The sequence below is a fragment of the Cervus elaphus genome, chromosome 5 (genome assembly GCF_910594005.1).
Source record: "Cervus elaphus chromosome 5, mCerEla1.1, whole genome shotgun sequence".
Classification (NCBI taxonomy): Eukaryota; Metazoa; Chordata; class Mammalia; order Artiodactyla; family Cervidae; genus Cervus; species Cervus elaphus.
This window is the reverse complement of record NC_057819.1, coordinates 128958959-128978637: the sequence shown is the minus strand read 5'-3', so window position 1 is coordinate 128978637 and position 19679 is coordinate 128958959. Positions and strand designations below refer to the sequence as shown.

Sequence of the window (19679 nt, the reverse complement as noted above, 5' to 3'; positions counted from 1 at the left end):
AGGGTTTTCAGACCTCCCCACAACGGCAGCCTCATCTTTTCTCCTTGTGTTTTGGTCATTCAGGGAGGCCAGCAGAGAAAGCCCAGCCCAGGAGGAAAGGGAAAACCCACCAGGCATTAACAGAGTCAGCCACTTATAAAGTTAAACATTTAAAAGGCAGAGAGATTCACGGTTAATCAAATAGTCGATTAGTCCGAAGGTTGAAGGAGATAGAGCAACCGTTTCAATCTGATGCTTTAAATGTTTAACAAGCAAAGTCACCTCTTTTGTCCTACCTCAGTAATCCCACCTCTCTCGGGAATCTGACATCCTAAAATCTTGAGCACCACGAACCCCATCCTGACTTGCTCCCCCCTCTCCATGAAAATCCTTTTATCTTTACAGTGTAGATCAGCCAGTAATCAACATTTCTGACCACCCAAAGCTCCGGGACTGGTGCTCAGAGAAGTTTCCTCTGGAAGTTTGGTGAAATTTACAGCCCCACCCCTCACCCCCACACACAGTCTGCTTGAGGGGGTTGGGGGAGCACTGTGTGTGCAGGGGGTGGAAGGGGTGGTCATGGTAGAAGGTGGAAGCTGAGACTCTAATCTCGAATGGAATAGCCCAAGGTCAAGCACTGGGGACCAGCATATAGCTTTGGTGACCCAGCCACAAATTTGAAATAAATGGAACAACTCTCCAACCATTTGTTTTCCTTTTTTTCAGAGGTTCTCAACCACAGATTCTTAGAAGGTCTGAGGCTGTTTTGGTTGTCACACCTGGGGAAAGGAGGCATCCTGTGGGTAGAGGCCAGGGACGCCGCAAAACACAGTACCACCACGCCGGAGGACCGCGATCCACGCGGCTATAGGGTCGATGTAGCCGAGCAGGGTTGGAGAAGGAAATGGCAACCCATTCCAGTATCCTTGCCTGGAGAATCCCATGGACAGAGGAGCTGGGCGGGCTACAGTCAATGGGGTCGCAGAGAGCTGGACCTGACTGAGTGCCTGAGCCCACAGGCATGCAACTGAGCAGGGAGCTTCCAGTGAATCAGTGGGCGAAGAATCCGCCCGTCAGTGCAGGAGACCCAGGAGCCTCCACCCAGGGGGGCTGCAGTCCACAGGGTTGCCAAAGAGTCAGACACGGCTGAGTACAGCTAAAGAGCACCAACAGCAAATCGAGCCGGACCCCACGCCATTCCGGGACAGGCCTTCCCTCTTATCCCCTGCTTCAGCTCCTCTCTGAAGTACCTAGGTAACAGTATTTGATGCACATTTCCTGAGCTGTTTTGCAGAGGTGAAAACCCCCCACCAAAGGGAAGATATTGACTACCTGATGACCACGAGCACCTGGCCCCAGGCCTCCTGGAGCCTCAGGACTGGTAGACGGAACCCCTGTGACACCCCCTGCTCCCTCATCAGCCGATCAGGATCATGCACAAGCTAATCACACACCCTGCGACCCCCCACCCCAGTGACCCCCACCCCCATCACCTGCCACTTAAAAATGCCTTTCCAAACTTTTTTGGGGAGCTCACCACCTCATCTCCTTGCCTGGCCCTGCAGTAAACCTTTCTCTGCTCCAAACATGGACGTTTCAGCTTGTTTGGCCTCCCTCTGCGGCAGGCACACGAACTTGCATTGACACTGAGACCGAGGCACCTGCTTTCTTTTCTCTCTTCTTGTCCCTGTGAGGTACACTCAGAGCCTTCCAGATTCACAGATGCACATTCTCATGAACTCCAAAGGCAAGGTGGGTGGCTGAGACTTAGCCCCTGGAGATCAAAAGCATAAAGGGACAGAGGCCTTCTCGGGCGGAGCAAGGGATACCCTGCCTTTGCAAGGATAAGACAGGCTCTGGGGAGCAGGTCGCCCTTGGACAATTTTGAAGGCTGGAGAGAGGAGGAGACAGAAGTGACAGGGTCTTGAAGGGAATGTCCTTTGAGCATCAAAGAGATTTGTTCTTCTTGGGGCTCTGTCCACCACCCCAACTCTTGAGATAACCAAATGGCCACTTGCTGTTCCTACATATCTCTTGAAGTGTTGCAGGAAGGGGGACCCCTTCCAGGGCCCAAGAGTGGGCTCTTGTCTAACACTCAGAAATGAAACTTCCGAGGACACACAAGAGCTGACAAAGCAAGAGACTTTATTGGGAAGCAGCGCCCGGGTGGAGAGCAGCGGGGCGAGGGAACCCAGGAGGACTCCTCTGCCACGTGGCTCGCAGTCTTGGGTTTTATGGTGATGGGACTCGTTTCTGGCTTTTCTCTGGCCAATCACTCTGATTCAGGGTCCTTCCTGGTGGCGCACCCACTGCTCAGCCAAGATGGATTCCAGAGAGAAGGGTTCTGGGAGGTGGAAGGACATGTGGTGTCTCCTTTTGACCTTTCCCAAAGTCTTCCTATTGGTGGTGGCTTATTAGTTCCACATTCCTTAGCAGGACCTCCTGCCATAAAATAATTCCTGCAGATGGTTACTATGGTACCTGGCCCTGCTGGGCGGTTTTGGTCAGCATGTTTTCCCTAACAGAAGGACTGTTGAGTTGACTTACTGGCATTTGGAGAGGTTGTCCTGTTAGGTCACAGGTTTTATGGCCACACCTCTGCACAGAGGGCAAAGGTCAGGGGTCCAAGCAGGCAGCATGTCCTCTACTGGAAATTGGAACACAGAAATGAGCCTCTGGCCTTTATCTCCCGGCTCACCTCCAGGAGGGCCGTTGTCTAGGCAACGGCTCCTGGTGGTGGAAGTCAGGTGATATCACGCTCCATCTCATCCTGGGAGCCTCAGAGAACAAGCCAGGGCTTGAATGCCAGGTCACCAAGTTCCACCACCTCATTTTTCTTTCTTTTTGGGATTTTTGACACTAAGCACCACCTTGACTAAATACTGACTGCCAAGTATTCGTGCATGGCCTGGAGGGTGAAGAAGGGGGTAGCCAGCCTGGAGACTTTCACAAAACGCCCAACCTCAAGGTGGCTCTCAGGGCTGGAGAGAGAGAAGTCTGCTCTCTCATCCCACACGAGACACTTCTATTGTCAGCACATGAGGATCAGGGTTTCCTGATTGCATTGGGGGAAAGGCCATTCCTTCCCTACTAATATCTGAAACCTTTCCCAGTTGGGCTGATTCAATTTTTAACTATGAATAGGAGCCCATGAGATTGGAATATGGGAACAGAGGTAGAACTAAAGAGAGACTCCAGGACAGGATAATTGAGCATCAGGACAAAGAGATTCAGTTCAGTTCAGTTGCTAGTTGTGTCCAACTCTTTGCAATCCCATGGACTGCAGCACGCCAGTCTTCCCTGTCCATCACCAACTCCCGGAACTTACTCAAACTCATGTCCATTGAGTCAGTGATGCCATCCAACCATCTCACCCTCTGTCGTCCCCTTCTCCTCCCTCTTCAATCTTTGCCAGCATCAGGGTCTTTTCAAATGAGTCTGTTCTTCAAATCAGGTGTCCAAAGGATTGGAGTTTCAGCTTCAGCATCAGTCCTTCCAGTGAATGCTCAGGACTGATTTTCTTTAGGATGGACTGGTTGGATCTTCTTGTGGTCCAAAGGGCTCTCAAGAGTCTCCTCCAACACCACAGTTCAAAAGCATCAATTCTTCAGTGCTCAGCTTTCTTTATAGTCCAGCTCTCACATCCATACGTGGCTACTGGAAAAACCAAAGAGATTAGAGATGGATTTAGGAAGAAAGGGCTCATCTGAACATCAACCTGCTGACCCTCCTTAGGGATAGAAAGACCATCACTTTCTCAGCAGAGATGCAGACAGGAGTAAGACAACGGGGAAATACGGTCACTTTGAATACCTGTATCATCCTCCCTCTTTCTTCAAGCTCTCTGGAACCTCTGGGAAGCTCCTAGAAAAGGCCTGGTATTGGTGCAAAAGTAACAGCAGCGACTCAATCATATATAAGCATTTATATACAGTATGTCTACATAGCCTCACTGCACACAGAGCACTATAACTCTCAGCGAGCATGCCGCCTGGCATACAGTAGGTGCTTCACCAGTATTCGTTTGGGGTGTATAGTGGTGACCACCCCCCCCCACCACTTGCCGCAACTAGAGGAAGCTCATGTTCAGCAACGAAGACCAAGTGCAGTCGAAAATTAATCAATCAATTAATTTTAAAAAAGAATTATTGGGAGGCTTTTCCCAGGATAAACCAACTCACCGTTCCACTTCCGTTCTGCGGAGCCGAGTCTTCAGAGTCACAGCAGCACCATCTTTTTCTACTCTGTCCTCCAGAGAGGCCACACTCCCTGCTGGCAGTGGAACAGCCTTGGCTTTGGGGGCAGGCCGATGCGGACACCACCCATCGGATCGGGGACATGGAGTACTCACCCAGAGAGAAATTCAGCATCTTTGAAGTGAACTTTCTTACAAAACAGAAACAGACCCACAGACCTAGAGAATGAACCTTTGGTTACCGGGGGGACGAATGGGAGGAAAAGATAGTTAGGGATTTGGAGATGGACATGGGCACATGGCTTTATTTAAAATGGATAACCAACAAGGTCCTACTGTATAGCACGGGGAATTCTGCTCCATGTTACGTGGCAGGCTGGATAGGAGGGGAGTTTGAGGGAGAATGGATACATGGATATGTATTGGCTGAGTCCCTTTGCTGTCCACTGGCAACTATCACAACATTGTTAACAGACTATTCTCCAATATAAAACAAAAAGTTAAAAGGGTAAAAAAAGAAAGAAAGAAAGAAAGAAGTTCAGTGACTTTGTGTTAGGTCAAAAAAAATACTGTATTCCAAGAATCACTAACTCCCAGCTTCATCCTTTAATATGTCTCTCTCTTCATTTAAAAAAAAAGTAAGATAAGAGAAAATCTACTCAAAAGGCAAGAAATTTTCCCATAATGTTCTGATTGCCAGGGGACGCGTTGGAAGCTGGGAGTAGGATCAGAGGGACCCTCTAGGCTATAGAGCAGGGGTCAGCAAATGTTTTCTGTAAAGGGCCAGATAATTAGTATTTTCAGCCTCACATATCCTATTATCTCTGTCACAAGAATTCATCTCTGACCCTGTATGGTGAACACAGCCCCCAACACCATATAAATGAATGTACAGGGCTGTGTTACTAATAGAACTTTATTTATAGACACAAATTTGAATTTGGCATCATTTTCACATGTCACAGAATATTATTCTTTTGACCTCTTTCAACTGTTTGAAAAAGTAAGTATAACTCTGAGCCGGAAGACTGTAAAAGACAAATGACTGGCTGGATTTGACCAGCTGACCCCTGGAGTGTCCTTCCAGGGCATGGGATTCTTTCATTCCATACCCTCCTCTCACTCTTTGGAAATGAAACTTTAGGCCATTGAAGTGTTTCTTTCCCTACAGGCTCATGCACGTGTCCACACGCAGTCACTCGGTCACGTCCAACTCTTTGTGGCCCCATGGACCATAGCCCACCAAGCTCTAGAGGTTCATGTTGTTGTTCAGTCCCTAAGTTGTGTCTGCTCCATGGGACTCCATGAACTGCAGCATGCTAGGCTTTCCTGTCCTACACCGTCTCCCAGAATTTGCTCAAACTCGAGTCCATTTAGCCAGTAATGCCATCCAACCATCTCATCCTCTGTCGCCCCCTTCTCCTCTTGCCCTTCATCTTTCCCAGCATCGGGGTCTTTTCCAATTAGTTGTCTCTTTACATCAGGTGGCCAAAGTGTTGGAGCTTCAGTTTCAGCATCAGTCCTTCCAATGAATATTCAAGGTTGATTTTCTTTAGGACTGACTGGCTTGACCTCCTTGCTAAGGGGACTCTCAAGAGTTTTCTCCAGCACCACAATTTGAAAGCATCAATTCTTCAGCTCTCCAGCCTTCATTATGGTCCGACTCTCATATCCATACATGACTATTGGAAAAACCATAGCTTTGACTATATGGACCTTTGTCAGTGAAGTGATGTCTCTGCTTTTTAATATGCTGCCTAGGTTTGTCATAGCTTTTCTTCCAAGAAGCAAGAGTCCTTTGATTTCGTGGCTGCAACTACCATCCGTAGTGATTTTGAAGCCCCCCCAAAATAAAATCTGTCACTGTTTCCACTTTTTCCCCATCTATTTGCCGTAATAGTGATGGGACCGGACGCCATGATCTTAGCTTTGGGAATGCTGAGGTACAGGTAAAGTAGTGCCCTCTCTACGAAGCAGCTGGATTGGATTGCCACCTAAGAACTTGGAGACTGCCTTGTTCTGCCACTCAAAGGGGTGGATGGCCAGAAATCAAGCTGGAAATATGTCTTCTAATCCCACATCCCCAACCTCCAGGATCCCGTGCCTGATGATCTGAGGTGGAGCTGATGTTCTAACAATAGAGATAAAGTTCATAGTAAATGTAGCGTACTTGATTCATCCCCAAACCATCTCCCACTCCCAGTCTGTGAAAAACTCTTCCACTAAACTGGCCCCTGGGCCATAAAGGACAGAGTAATCCACCTAACTCCTGACCCCAGGCACCAGCGTGTGGTTCCTCCAGCTTGGGTCTAACTTGTAAGAAAGTGTGTGGATGCCTCAGCCACACCATGGCTCTCTCTTCCAAGAGTCTGGGAAACCGCTAGACAGTTTTAGAACTTTTTAGTGCATGGTGTAGGATTTGGCCTTGGTAAATTTAACTCAGGGGAGCACTGAAGGTCTACCCTTCCTATCGTGGCAGAAATAAATGAGGAGCCGGCACTCCCGGAATAAAACAAAAGAAGTCCTAATTTCTGTGGTGGAATAAAAAAAAATCATCAGGAAGCCTAAGGCTTGTAAAAAGTAAAAAATATCTGAACAGCATGCGTGGGTGGCCTGGAGAACAGTGCTCTCTGCTCCCCTGACTGTTTGAATATGCTGCTTCTAGAGGCCAGAGGCATCATCAGAGGTCTCAGGGCTTGGGGAAGATTTGGTTGGACCTAAAAGAAGCTAGACTGTGGGGAAGACAACTTAAGCAAAACCTGAAAACACACAGACACGAATTCTCAGACAGCCGCTTTCATTCATTCGTGTGATATTTATTTCCTCCTTATCATGTCCCCGGAGCTAAGCAAGGTACTGAGAAAGTCAGCTTGAATGAGACCAAGCGCCTGCCTGTGAGGAGCCCGGGAGTGGGTCAGGCTGGCGGGTACCAGTTGAAAAGGGATCTTAGGAGCAGAAAGAGTTGGCAGGCTTCAGGACAGGCGTGCTCAAGGGGTACAGCCCACAGAGCCACTGCCCCCTTGCGGACACCTGAGGATGTGCAAACTTCCGGAGTCTGGAGTGTCTGGTGGACACCAGGTGAGGCTGAGTAATGATGCTCAGTGGGCCCTGGGGGTGTCCCACCTCCGCACACAAGCCCATCCCCGGGAAAGGCACAGCCCTGAGCCACTGAGATCGAGGACAGAGTTAAACCTCACCTGCCTGATCCTCTGTCTCTCTTACTGCTCAGAAACTCTCCACCCTGCCCTGCTCTGCAAAGGGGGCCGCCCCAGGGCGGTACCAGCAGGGAGTCTGGGGAACCAGGAGGGGAGATCAAAGGGAAAAAGCCCATCAAAGGCGCAGCCTCTCTGCTCCCATGTGCTCCCTCCCACAGGGTCAGCACCCTGTCGCTGGCACTGATGGTTTCATTTTTCTGGAGAGGAAAAGAACAAACACAGTAGATAATTGTAGTGGAACGGCCGATAAGTAACGTTTGGTCTCCTTTTTACAACCATTCCCTAGGGCCCCATTATGGTAATTTTTCTTCTATAACTGGCAAATTGTATAACGAGTCAGATGATAAACCAGCAAGCAAGGCAGAAATTTGCATTTTAATACAAGTGCCTTATCACTCCCCCCACCCCCATCTCGGGGAGGTCAGGGCCTCGCTGATCCTGGATCCTCCCGGTGCCCTGCCCTCCCGGATCCCTTCTCGAATGCTGAGTGAATGAGTCTGGAGTGCTCAATACATGTAATTTCTCTGCTTTCTCAAGATATTATTATGTGGCAGAGAGATGAAGACCCAGGGCCCTGGAGGCAGCCAGTCTGGCCCTCCCCCAGTTCCACGCAAGGAATAAGTGTCCTTGGGCACAATCCTGCAGCATGCCTCAGTTTTCCATTCTGAAAAATGGAGATAGTTATGCCACTTACCAGGTGGCACTAACGGTAAAGAACCCACCAATGCAGGAGATCTAAGAGATGTGGGTTCAAGCCCTGGGTCAGGAAGATCCCCTGGATGAGGTCATGGCAACCCACTCCAGCACTGTTGCCTGGAGAATCCCATGGACAGAGGAGCCGGGCGGGCTGTAGTCCACAGAGCTGCAGAGTCAGACACGACGGAAGCAGCTTAGCACAGGCACGCCTGCCCCTTACACGACAGGGTTTTTAAATGCGTGCCTGACACAGAGCAAATGCTCAGTAAGGATTATTCATGATATTGTGTTGGTGATGATGGTGATGAGCTCTGGGAAGCCCCAGTGGTGCTGAGGATAGTGACTCCTAGTTGAGGTTGTAGTTATCACATCAATTTCTGTGACCTCTGCCCTGACCTGTGCTCTTCGGCATCACCTTCAACACTGCATCCTCAGACCACAGTTCTGCCTTTATAACCAGGGTTCAGGAGTCCTCGAAAGGACCTGAAATGAAATTGGCCATAGGTTATAGAAGATCTCCTCTTTCTTTTTCTCTCTCTCTTGCACACACACCACACCACACACACAGCATCACCATCATCAAGGCTTCTGCTGTGCCATATGGCCACACCCTGGGTAAGCCTAGTTTTGGGAATTCTAGAACCATTCACCCCTGTAGAGGTGACTTAGTCCCTGGACCTCTGAGTCCCAGGTTTGACCTCTAAGCTCTGCCCGGTCACCTCTGGCCATGTAACTCTGGGAAAGCAAGCTCCTTTCTCTGTCTGTAAAGTGCGGGTAACAGCATCTACTCTTTCGAGCACCAAATGGGTTAACAGATGCTCATGCCTGACGCCTGCCAAACACCAGTTGAACGTACCAATTAGTTGACTCCAAAGGGCACTCACAATCTCGGCCAGCTTTTATGGCACGGTGGTTCCACTTGGCAGGGACGGTCCGTCCTTTCAAGCTCAAGAGAAACCAGAAAATCCTGCCAAAAACCAGGGATTATTATTTGAGCTCCAGGAGCGAGGGCTCTGGGGACTCAGCTCGTCCTATTGTTTGAATTTATAGACGTGGCCCTCCGGCAGCCAGGAGGATGGAAAGCGCTGTTATCGAAGCGGATTTGGGGAGGATTATTCTTAGAATTTCATTCAACCCCTTGAGACCATTGGCAATTCCAAACTAGAACGGGGAATGGAGTTAGTTCTGTATCATGATGGAGTTTTTGTCCACCTCGCGTGGTGAAGGTGGGAGGGGCTGCTTTTCCTACACAGAATGAGTCACAGACCACAGTGAGGGCTTTGGTGGTGATGTCATAGCTAAGATCATTTATCCATTCATTCATTCATCCATCCATCCATTCATTCTTTGTATTGATCTGTGTTGATCTGTATTGATCATCTGTATTGATCTTCTACTCAGGTATGATCTAAATCCTTAAGATACATTAGCGATCAGGCTTCCCTGGTGGCTCAGTGGTAAAGACTCTGCCTGCCAATGCAGGAGACTCGGGTTCAACCCCTCATCTGGGGAGACCCCACACCCCACTGAGCAGCTAAGCCCACGCACCACAACTATTGAGCCTGCGCTCTAGAGCCTGGGAGCCACTGAGTCCCCACGCTGCAACTAGTGAAGCCCGCACGTCCTAGAGCCCGTTCTCTGCTTCTCAAGAGTAGCTCCCGCTTGCCTCAACTAGAGAAAAGCCCACACAGCAACAAAGACCCAGCACAGCCAAAAATGAATTTAGAAAATTATTTTTAAAAATGCATGTTAGGGGTCAAAGCAGACAGCATTCCTCACCTTCACGTAGCTTGTGTTTTAGTGGGGGGAGACATGCACACATCATGAACACAGGCCCAGCAGAATCAGATGGTGGTCTTGGAGAAGGTCCCAGGAGAACCAGGAAGACTCCACGGTGGGATTCCAACCCCCGTCTCTGGCTGGACTGACCGGAGGATCAGGGAGATGCCAGTTGCTAGGGGCTGGGAGGTGACAAGTGACATCCGTGTCAGTCTGATCCATGTGGTGGACCCCAGCAGCTAACAACATCCCAGAGGAATGTGAGGTGGAACAGGAAATGCCTTCTAATTGATTGATGGCTCAGAGGACCAAGTCTCACCCTGCCGCCTCCCCTGGACCAGGAGGGCTCCCAACTTCAACAGCAAAGAAGAAATGAACGACCTTCTCCCAGGACGTCATTAGGTTGAGTTTCTACTCATTCAATCAACATTTGTGGGGCTGAGTGCAGTGCGGCCATAAAGGCGGATGAGGTATGACTCCTGTCATTAAGAAGCTTGCCAACTCAGAGATGATATAAGATATACAGGTAGATAACTCGGATTAAAGAGGAAAAATTGATGGGTACCCCCGACAAAGTATAGAGAAAGTGTTCCGAGAATCCCAACGAGGGAGATGACTTCCTGCTTGGGCAGTGGGGAAGAGATGGAGGGGAGGTGGGAGGGAAGTTATCGAGGCAACATGGAGGGGGTGGTGTTGGAGTCGAACCTCAAAAAATCCCATTGAGAGGCATCCTGGTGCGGGGCCTGGGTGAGCAAGGTGGACGGGAGACTGGTGACTGGCAGGGGCGAGGCAGGGTGCGGAGGGCGGCAGTGCTGGGAGCCAGGAGGGCTGGAGAGGTGCAGTCAGGCTGGGGCCTGACCCGGGATGGTTGAGCAGCTGGGACTGGTTCTCTAAGCTCAGGCCACCATCACTGCTGCCTCTGTCTGCGCTCAGGGGCAAACGGTAGGGGCTGTGTTTAGAAGCTTCCAAAGGTGAGGACAAGGAGGGCTTGTCAATTGTGTCTTATTCTGAGAACCTTAGAAGCCCAAGCTTTCCGGGCTGGGAAGGACATTAAAGACGACCCCTCCCAGCTGTTGCCGCATCCTGTCTGCTCCAGCATCCTCTGCATCCACGCCGGCCAGCCCCACCTTCCCATCCTCACCCTGGCTCCACACCTGGGCCAGCTGCCGCCAGGAGCAGGCGTCCTGCTCAGCTCCCTGGGTCTGCAGGGCTGAGATGAGCATTTCCATTGCAGCCACAAATCCCCCTGCCCTCCTGAGCCCAGCCTGATGACTTCCTACAGCGGCTGGGTTCACACATTCAATGCCCACACACCCTCCCGGGACCACGAGGTGGGAGGAAGATGCTGGAAGTGGGGAGCAGCAGCTTCCAGATTGCTGGGGAGGGGGCTCTCCTCCTTGCCCTTTCCTCCCGCACTTTGAGAGCACCCAGAAGAGCCCTAAGAGCCTCCGTTTTCCTCCCTGCCTCTCTGAGAGGGGAGACACGTGGCTGGAAGGCTAGAAAAACATCCCAACCCCTCCAGGAACGAACCTGAGGGCCTGGTCCTGATGGGAGGGCCAGAGCCTCTCGGAGCTGGGGATCTGGAAGCTGCATGGGAGGAGGGAGTGGGGAGGAGGGAGCGGAAACCTGCGCCCAAGCGAATCCCGTTCACACGCTTCTCTCAAACTCTCTTGTCGAGGTGAGACAAACTGTTCTTTCAGAAATCCGACTGGGGAGACATTAATAACAGCGCCTCCTGAAAATGGGGAGGGGAGCCCACACTAAATAATCGAAGGTCTTTGAGAGCTTGTGCAGAGAGATGCGATGCTCTCTGCTGTGCCGAGGAAAGGTTAATAAACACTGGTGACACAGGGCAGTGTGGAGGACCTGCAGTGCTCCAGGCCGCTTCCCGGAAGGACGCGTGCGCTCCGACTCACGCCCAAGGCCAGAGCATCTCGCAGGCTTGGTTTCTCCCGGGTCTCCGCCTCTGTCTGCCAGCCCCAGAAAATGCTTGAAACAGGTCCAAGGACACAGGAGGAGGACACAGGGAGACATCCAAGACGCGCGCTGAACCAGAAGGCCGGACCAGCTCCTCTCACTCGGCCACAGAAAGGATGGAACCCAGCCTCTCTCTCTGCTGTTCCTTTTGGCTCCCCGGGTGGTGCAGTGGTAAAGAACGCACCTGCCAGAGCAGGAGACGCAGGAGACTTGGGTTTGATCCCTGAATCGGGAAGATCCTCTGGAGCAGGAAGTGGCAACCCACTCCAGTATTCTTGCCTGGGAAATCTTGTGGACAAATCCCTGGTGGGCTATAGTCCACGGGGTTGCAAAGAGTTGGACATGACTGAGCGACTGATCACACACGCAGAGCTGAAAAGAGGAAGGAGAGGAGGGGGTCCCAAGCCCCTGGCCTCCTTCAGGGTATCTGATCCCCAAGGTGGAACCCGCATTGAGATGGAGCCTCCTAGGAGGGATTGCCTCTCACCTGGCGTGGTCCCATCTTCCCTCACAATGACGCCCAGCCATGAGACCCACAAACAACCATAAGAGTGAATGGCACCATAGTCCACATCCCGGGGGAGCTTGGGCACAGAGAGGTGTGCACCCAATGTGCCCTCTGGTAGCTGGGGAAGCTGGCACGGGGGGAGAAGGAAGCCCTGCAGTGAACCGAGAATGTCCAGGTGTGCTGTTTGCCTCCAGGGGACCCTACTCCGCCGACACAGTCTGTGCACTGGCTTCGTCTTGCCCCAGCCCAGAACTGCCAGCTCTTGGCAGCCAGAAGCCCAGGACATCTCTGGATGCTGCCAGCTGCTTTGATCTCCTTGGCTAGCGCCTGGCGGCAGCGGTTTATAACCACCTAAACACCGCATCCGGAATCTGACAGAGAAACAAGCGCTTGGGTGACGCCCAAATGCAGCATCAACACAGACACGCTGACATTTCCATCTGCCCCTCCGTCCCAAGAGCCCCTCTGTGCCACCGAAGCCACAGGCAGGAAAGTAGGTCACCCTGCTCCGTGGGGGAACCGGGCAGATGTTTACCAGATGCTCAGCTACCTGCTTTGCGGAGGTCGGGGGGGGGGGGATTCTGTAGGGGATGTGATAAATAAGGGAGGGGCAATCCTTTGCCTAACTCCCAACAAACTGCAGCTGGGAAAATGGGAATATGCTTGCATCTTAGCCAATGATTCTCAACCCTGTGTGCATGTAAGAATCTCTGAAGGAACTTTACTCCAGAAAGAAACAAACCACAGCGACAACAACAACAAAAAAAAACCTAAAAGTCTGGGTCCCACCTAAGACCAATCAATTCAGAATCTCCGGGGGGAAAGGCTGAAGCATCAGTGATATTAAAAGCTCCCTGGGTATCCTAAGCATGTGCAGTCACGGTGAGCACCGCCTGGTCCAGGCAGAGGGGAGACAGCCCTTCCCTTGGTGACCCTCACCCGGGAGAAATCGCGGGGAAGAAGGAGACAGGATATTCTTGCTTGTATCTACTTCCTCTGCCTCCTACAACAAGTTCCCTCCACTGGGACCTCCTCCTTCCTCTCCACTTACCTGCACTTGACTGACTCTTCAAAACCCAGCAGAAACTTATGTTACCAAATGTAAAAGAGAGAGCCAATGGGAATTTGCTGTATGTCTCAGGGAACTCAAACTGGGGCTCTGGAACAACCTAGAGGGGTGGGATGGGGAGGGAGACGGGAGGGAGGTTCAAAAGGGTGGGGACGTATGTACACCTATGGCTGATTCACGTTGATGTTTGGCAGAAACCAACACAATTCTGTAAAGCAATTATCCTTCAATTTAAAAATAAATAAAATTTAAAAATACATGCAAAAAAATACAACCCATTTCATTTCCTCTTCCTCTAGTACCTGCAGCACGCGGTGTGAACCTGGTCCCCAGGAACCGCGCATCTTGTCCATTGGGCTTTCTGCGCTGTCTCTTTGCCCCTGCTGAACCCTGAGCTCCCAATGCAAGTCTCTGTCTCCGACACCTGTGACTCTTGAAGTGTCATCTCCCGACTCCGCCCTTGTCACCTGGGCACTTGTTAGAAAAGGAAATTGTGACTCTCCTCCAAACCTACTGGATTAGAAGCCGCAGTGGGGGCGTGGAGGGACCAGCCACCCACGTTTTAACAAGTCCTCTGGGTGATGCAGAATCACCACTCTGGGCTGTAGACCCTGGCTAGTCAAACTGTGGTCCCTGAACCCAGGGAGGGTCAAGGCAGAATCTCAAGCCCCATCCCAGACTCTCTGAACGGGGTTCTGCATTGATGCCCAGAGGACACGCATGCGCAGTAAACCTCGAGCGCTGCTGATGGAGGCAGCATCTGGAGTGCCTCCCTGGGTCATGGAGAAGCAACACCGGGGACTTCCCTAGCGGTTCAGTGGTGAAGACTCTGTACTTCCACCGCAGTGGGTGTGCATTCGATCCCTAGTCGGGGAACTAAGATCCCACATGCCATGTCGTGCAGCCAAAAATAAATAAAAATTTTTAAAAGAAAAAAAAAAAAAAAGCAATCCCATTCCCTTGTCGCAAGGACCTTATTGCTCAGTCCTGTTCAGCAGATCTCAGCCTCGATCACAAGCTGCAAGTGCTGGGGACCCACAGAGACTCCAGAGACGTTATCAGAAACACAAACGGCCTCACCTCTGTCCCCGAGAAAGACCAAGCTGAGACGTGGCTCCTTGATTGCTCTATCTGGTCCGTGCATCTTGGCCCCTTTCCCTGAGTGTGAGCGAGCCCCTTGACACTGTCCGGGTGGTCGGCTTGCCTTCAAGGGGCCACCTCCCTGGTGAAGGGCTGATTGCTCCAAGGTTCTCATCTAAGTCAAGCCAAGCCTCCTGCCCTCTCATCCCGTCTCCGGCAGCCTTGCCCCGCTTGACATTCCTCAGCCATGTGTGCGTGCTAAGTCACTAAGTCCTGTCTGACTCTTTTTGACCCCACCAATCTCCTCTGTCCATAGGATTCTCCAGGGAAGAATACTGGAGTGTGTTGCCCTGCCCAGGAGGGGGTCTTCCCTACTCAGGGATCAAACCTGTGTTTCTTACATCTCCTGCATTGGCAGGCAGATTCTTTATCACTAGTGCCACCAGGAGGCCCGTTTCCCGGCCATGCTCCCCTTCAATGCGCTGGAGGGGAATGACATCAGACTGTAGTTCCAGGAGTGGGACTCAGCTGGGAGGGGCAGAGACCAGAAGAGAAGACCAGGGGTGTCATGGGATCGCCCCAGACTCCCAACCCTCTGTTCGTTCAGTTCCTTCCCACGAATCCCGAGTGCCCACTCTGCATGCCTGGTGCATTCCCCCGGCTTCTCGGTCACATTAAAGGTTGTTAAAAATTTATCCAATATGAGATTGATATTGAAATGCCAGTTTCCCCTGGCAGGTTATAAATAACTGCTTTGAGTTCAATTTTGAGGTTTTGATTTTTTTAAAAAAATTAGTAAGCGATCATGCATTCATCTGTGATTGAATCCAAGACACTTTTTCCCTCCTCCCTCGAAACCCACCGTCAAAGGCCATTACTACTGTCTCTGCTCAGAGAATATTGTGTATGGAGCTTTAATGTCCCCTGGGGAAGTAAGACCATTCTAGGAAGAAAAAAAAAAAAAGATGTATTTCCATCTCTGTTCCAATACGCACAACCTAATTAAGATTTTATAAACATTCACCCAACAGGAAAACACACACACACACACATTCACGGACACCTAAATTAGCAAGGCAAATATAGTCTAGATGAAGTAGCTTTCTTGCCTGATTCTGTCCAGTTTTAATTAGGTGTCTGTCAAGGGGAGAGTGTCACACAGAGAGACTGTCTCATTTTGAGTCTTCAGTTTGAGCTTGGGGTTGTGGGTCCCCCAAGCTTGCCCTTTTCCTGGGCATCCCAACGTGGTCCCCTCTAAGCCTTCCTCCCTCCTCACCGCCCTCACCTCTCGCCTGCCTCTCCGGCTCAGGGAAGACAGAGAAGGACCTTGTCTCCCCATCGGCCACATTCCGGGGGCCTCCCTGTGGCGCCAAGTCATTAGGGCCAGCTCCGTGGTGGACACGACCTTGGCAGAGCCACACCTGGGAGACTGTCCGGTGGCAGCGGGGTCTTGCCAACCCACACCGAATGCCAGCCCTGGGGACAGGAAGCACAGCCTCCCCCATCTCCCCAGATGCCAGCAGGGCATCCTCTCTGCACCCCGAGGTGCCGTTCTGGGGGGGGTGCTCTTGGACCTGCTGATGTCTGCTCTCCCATCCCTACTGCCGTGCCATCCGGCTGGAAGAAAATCCAGGAGATAATTAGCTTTCTCCTTTTCCTGTCCTTAAGGCTGTTTGAAAAGTACATTTTCTTTCACACATCTCGAAAATTAATTCTGTTTATGTTTTGGAGGCGCACAGGAGGAAGGAGTTGAGGAAAAGTGTCACTCGCTCCTTTGGGCAAAGTTGGGGGTGCATGGGGCTCAGGGCAGGGGAAACTCGCTCCTCTGAAGTCAGATTTTTTTTTTTTTTTTTGCTGTGCCACATAGCAAGTGGGTCAGTTCCCTGACCAGGGATCCAACTGGTGTCCCCTGCATTGGAAGATTGGAAGTGTGTAGTCTTAACCACCAAACCACCAGGGAAGTCCTTGGAGCCAAATTGAACGCAGGGAGAAGGGCGGGGCTGGAGGAACCGGGGTGTGGCCCTGACCTCCAGGGCAGCCTCCTCCTTGGAGCCGCTCTTTTTGCCTAAAGACAAAGCAAGCACTGCACCTCCCAGGTGAAACTGCATCAGAACTTTCCAAGAGAGGCTGGTGATGGGGAGGGGGGAGGGGAGGCTGAAAAAAGAGTCCTCAGGAAACTAAAACACGGTGACTTTTGAGCGTGCTCGCCTTAGCGGCCAGCGCCCTTCATTGGATCCAGCAATTGGATAGCATGTATTTGCCTGAACCACCTCTGATCCCCACCCCATCTTCAGGCAGGAACCCAGGCTGGGAGGCCTCTGACGGTGCATGCATAGGTGCGGCAATACCGATCCCCTCGCAAAGATGGTAAAAGTGAGGCCCCAGGGAGACTGTGAGACAAAGCTAAGATCTCCAAGCTCCTGGCTCAAAGAGAACTCACTCCAAGCTTCCTCTTGCCCTGGAGGGATGGGGATTCAGCTCCTCTCTCTGCCCGGCAAAGGCAGAAATAGTGGAAACCTATGCAGAAAGAGCAGAAGGGCTGTGCAATTGACATGAAGAAGAAATTGCCGGCAGGGATTTATTTTAATTCAATGATCATGTCTCAAGTGCAAGTCTCTTAACGTGGAGAAACAGGAGACTAGCACGGCCTGCCTTTAGGGTATTCACAGTCTCTGCCAGGAGCGCGAATTAAATGCCGGAGCAGTGATGGCCTGAGAGCCGGGTAGGAGGGCACCGTGGGCTCTAAGGGACGTGGGTCCACGATGCCTGGGCTGGGTGTCTGAAGCCTTGCAGTCAGGCCTCCCTCCAGCCACCCACAGATGTTGCTGGAAGAAGGGCCGCCCGCCTCTGCACCCTGCCGTCCCCCACTCTGCCCCCCTCCACCCCCACCCCTGGGTACAGCTGCAGCAACTGGCAAAGCAGCCAGGCCCTCTCGAATCAGCTGAAGTGACACTCGCTTTGTATACACATGTTTACAGTCAGGGCCAGATGGTGAGGGGTTGGCTCCGTTTCAACGCCACTCCAGTGTGCCCGGCTGGGCCGGCTCTGCACGTGGCACAAAGATAACGTGGGGAGAGGGCAACCCCTTCCTTCCTGAGATGCTGGCCCTGAATCTGTTCCCCATCTGAGCAGCCCTCACTTAAAAGCAGCCTTAGCTTGCCAGCTGTCAGAACTTTTTATCAAATCTCCCGAAATCCTACAGACAGAAGAAAGAGACATAGCCCACTCTGATATCCTCCAGAGTTCCCTTTCCCTTTTCTTCTTTTTTCTTTTTGAAAAAAGAAATAAATAAAGCATGTTTGATGGAAAGGAGCTTGCAAACGATCACCGATGACAGTGTTTATTTTGCCAAATTATTTGTACTGGTAGGAAAAGAGGGCGGACAGAACGTGGATCAAAGGGAGTGATTGTTTACCAAACTAGAGAGACGTTCCTAAGTGACATGATAGGAAAAAGGGAGGAGGAGGAGGATGTGGGCAATGAGCCAGGGACAGATTCAGACACGTCTGTGTGTTTTCATCTGCCTTCCCCCAAAAAAGACAGTGGAAGAAATCCATTATGGACAGCTGTACTCTGGGGCCAGAAGGAAACCCAGGACTGCCAGCTCCCAGGAGACCTGAGCCAGAGCTTCTAAAACATCCAGAAAGGTGGTGATGACATGAGGTCCCTCCCCACTCTGAACTTAACCTGAAAGATCCCCTCCCAACAAAACCCATGAAAAACAGATACAACACCAAGAGAAAAGGAAAGGAAAAAAAACTAGACTATTCTAACCTCCAACAGTGGGAATCATGGTGTTAGTTGCTCAGTTGTCTGGGCTCTCTGGATTGTGGCCCGCCAGGCTCCTCTGTCCATGGGATTCTCCAGGCAAGACTACTGGAGTGGGTTGCCATGCCCTCCTTCAAGGGATCTTTCCTGACCCAGGGATGGAACCCGGGTCTCCTGCATTGCAGGCAGACTCTTCACCATCTGAGCCACCAGGGAAGCCCCTATAATCTCCAACAGTGGGAATCATAAGGTCTGAGTTGAAAAGCAACAGAAGTTCTTGGAAAGAACATTCCAGAATTCCTCCTTCAGAATGAGGGCATTTCATTCAAATTGTCCCTCTGGGAGTCTGGACCATTACTCCAGGGATGGGGCCATTATTCAAAACATCTTATTTTGAAACTGACTTTTTCAAACTAACTTTAGACTCAGTTCATGAGAAATATTTCACAGTCTAATAGCTGTAACTTTAGCTGTGTGTGTGTGTGTGTGTGTGTATGGGGGTGTATGGAAGGGGTGTGAAGGTGGGGGTGGTTGCTGAAGGCAGAATTCTGAATTCATTTGCACCAGAGAAGTTTCCAAATGGTGATTCACTGACCCTTCTCACCTAAACAATCTGGCCCCAAAAGACGCAGCTGTGTTACCTTTGAAAATATTTCAAAGAGTATTCCTGGACTTCTTATTCAAGGTAATTCCAGAAAGGAGGTCCAGAATGCTTCCTGCTAGAGCAGCTCATCTGAGCCTTGCAGAGTGAAAACTATGATGGAGGAAGAAGATTACACTCTCTTGAAAGAGCACACAAACACACGCGCGCGCACACACACACACACACCCCTACGCACAGAGTCAGGATGCACATTCAGAGACTGACCCCAGCATCCCCTTCTATTTCACTGTCCATTTATCCAGGCTCACACATAAGCACAGCCCCAGTCAGGCATTTGGGTCTGTTTTGGTTACTGGCAAGTCCCCAGAGGCTGGAACACTTGCCAACACATAGCAGGTGCTTGATGAATAGCAATGAAATGTGGACCAAGGACACAGTATTAGATGAGGTTTGAAGCAGAGTGAGGTAAGTGCGGGAGCCAACATTGAGGATAGCCCGGACGACTCTTCCTCCTGGTGTCATCTCCTCCCAGGTCGTGCCAGGCCTGATCTCTGTGACCAAGAGACCATGCAGAAGTGATGGTGTGTCACTTCTGAGATTGGGAGGAGCCAACGGCTGTGTCACCAGCATTCTTGTGGAGAGGCCCACATGGAGAGGTGCTGAACTTTCTTGAACGCAGCCAGCCAGGAACTGAGGCGTCCAACAACCATTTGAAAGAGCCACTTTGGACGTGGTTGTTCAGTCTCCCAGTCATGTCTGACTCTTTGCGACCCCGTGGACTGCAGCATGCCAGGCTTCTCTGTCCTTCA

At 51.1% G+C, this 19679-nt stretch overlaps 2 long non-coding RNA genes across 2 annotated transcripts; one reads left to right on the top strand and one right to left on the bottom strand.

Annotated features, from left to right (window-relative positions):
* The first annotated feature begins 696 nt into the window (after positions 1-696).
* LOC122693493 lies at positions 697-9649 on the top strand. The gene is made up of 4 exons (XR_006340920.1): positions 697-707; positions 5900-5908; positions 7085-7087; positions 9523-9649. It is a non-coding gene; the product is annotated as an uncharacterized LOC122693493 (long non-coding RNA).
* Positions 6846-18409, bottom strand: LOC122693492. Its single transcript, XR_006340919.1, has 3 exons — positions 18273-18409; positions 9865-10046; positions 6846-8568 (listed from the first exon to the last, which is right to left on the bottom strand). It is a non-coding gene; the product is annotated as an uncharacterized LOC122693492 (long non-coding RNA).
* Between the last annotated feature and the right edge of the window lie 1270 nt (positions 18410-19679).